Source organism: Hordeum vulgare, chromosome 2H (assembly GCF_904849725.1).
Source record: "Hordeum vulgare subsp. vulgare chromosome 2H, MorexV3_pseudomolecules_assembly, whole genome shotgun sequence".
Taxonomy (NCBI): Eukaryota; Viridiplantae; Streptophyta; class Magnoliopsida; order Poales; family Poaceae; genus Hordeum; species Hordeum vulgare.
The window spans coordinates 115,734,494-115,736,942 of NC_058519.1; positions in this window are offsets into that span (position 1 = coordinate 115,734,494).

Here is a 2,449-nt window from a genome sequence, read left to right on the forward strand (position 1 = left end):
TCCGAGTCTTGGGTTTTGTTTGGCCAACTAGTTCTATGATTCTTGCAATGGGAGAAGTGCTTTGTTTTGGGTTCATACCATGTGGTGACCTTTCCCAGTGACAGAAAGCGCAGCAACGCACACATCATGTAGTTGCCATCAAGGGTAACAAGATGGGCTTTGTCGTAGATATGAGATTGTCCATCTACATCATGTCATCTTGCTAAAGGCGTTACTCTGTTCTTTTGGACTTAATACACTAGATGCATGCTGGATAGCGGTCGACGTGTGGAGTAATAGTAGTAGATGCATAAAGTATCGGTCTACTTGTTTTGGACGTGATGCCTATAGATATAATCATGGCCATAGATGACGTCACGACTTTGCGCGATTCTATCAATTGCTCGACAGTAATTTGTTCACCCACCGTCTAGTTGCTTTCATGAGAGAAGCCACTAGTGAATACTACGGCCCCCGGGTCTATTCACACCTATCGTTTCCACTTTTGCTTTTACTTTGCTTTGTTTCTTTGTTGCTTTCAGTTCTCACTTGGAAAACAATCTTTAAGGGATTGACAACCCCTTCATAGCGTTGGGAGCAAGCTTTTTGTGTTTGTGCAGGTACTTGTGATACTCCTTCACTGGATCGATACCTTGGTTCTCAAAACCGAGGGAAATACTTACCACCGTTGTGCTACATCACCCTTTCCGCTTCGAGGGAACACCAACGCAAGGCTCCAAGGCCACGGGGGAATCCTTTGCATTTTTCCTAGTAAGTCCCTTAAGGCATAGCCGTAGCAGAAAGATTCCTGGTGCCGTTGCTGAGGAGTATCAAGACAAGAATAGTCTCCCGTCAGCACGTATTTCTGGCGCCGTTGGAAGGTCTTTTGTTGCAGTAGCAGAAGTATTTCTAGCGCCGTTGCCGGGGAAGGAGAGATCTATCCAAGTAGGTGTCACAAACTCATCTCTTGCATTTACCTTTTTTGCCAGTTGCCTCTCGTTTTCCTCTCTCCCACTTCACATTTGCCGTTTTCATTTCCCTTTCTCCTTTGCCGTTTTATTTCACCTTTCTCCTTTGCCGTTTTCATTTGCCTTTTTCCGTTCGCCCTTCTTCTGCTCGCTTTCTGTTTGCTTGTGTTACCATGTGCCTTCAATATGCTTTCATCTGCGCTTGCTAAAAATCTATTGATATGGATCCTCATCCACTAGCTAATCTCTTCAAGAGATCCAATGTGGAACCAATTGCTAGTGAGTTGAGTGCACTTGACTTTCTCTTTAGAGTTTTGCTTGAGATGCATGAATCAGAAAATCGTGATGAAGAAATTCATGAAGTGATTCACGAGGGCTCCTTGGATGAAAAGCATGATTGCAATGGTTTCACTATAAATTCTATTAGTGACAATCATGCTAAAATTATGTAAAACCCTAAGCTTCGGGATACTAGTCTTGCTATGACCACTACTTGTTGCAAAGATCATGATTGGGGTGATGATTTTTCTTTTGATCTTGAAAATTTGTTTAAACCTCATGATGAATATGATATTTGCAATAATATTGAAAGTGGGTTTGGAGAAGTCATGACTTTAGTTGATGATAATCCCACTATTTTTGAAGAGCGTCAACTTTGCATGCATGTGGATCATGAAAATAATATCCTATGTAATAGTTACATTGTTGAATTCGAATATGATCCCACATGTAATTGCTATGAGAGAGGAAAATATTTTGGTAGAAACTTCCATGTTCCAAATTACCTCTCGTTATGTTGAGATTGGTATTGTCTCTTTCTTCTTACTTGCATTTGGTAACCATTGGTTGTCTTTCCAATTTGTTTCCCTATAAAATGCCTATGCATAGGAAGTATGTTAGACTTAGATTCCATCACCTTTTTCCTAGCTAAGGGCATTAAACAATGGCGCTTGTTGGGAGGCAACCCAACGAATCTATCCTTTTTCTTTCTGTTTTGTGTTTTCCACACTTTCATAATTCTGTTATGATTGTGTTTTTTGTGTTTCTTTTTGCGTTTGTGCCAAGCAAAACCGTTATGATTAGTCTTGGGGATGATCGTTTGGTCATGCTGGAAAAGACAGAATCTTTCTGCTCATGAAAAGAATTTTCATTTTTTGTCTGTAAGAACTTTTGAGTTGATTCTTTGTGCTACCGATTTCTACGCAAATTCTTAAGACTGTCGTAATGTTTCAGAATTTTTGAAGTACAAGAAGTATACGAAGTTTACAGATTGCTACAGACTGGTCTACTATTAACAGATTCTGTTTTTGTTGAGTTGGTTGCTTATTTTGATGAAACTATGGATAGTATCGGGGTGTATTAGCCATGGAAGATTGAAAATACAGTAACCCAACATCAACATAAGTAGAATTTAAGTTTGCTACAGTACCTAAGGAAATGGTGGTTTGCTTGCTTATACTAATGTTATCACGAGTTTCTGTTTAAGTTTCGTGTTGTGAATT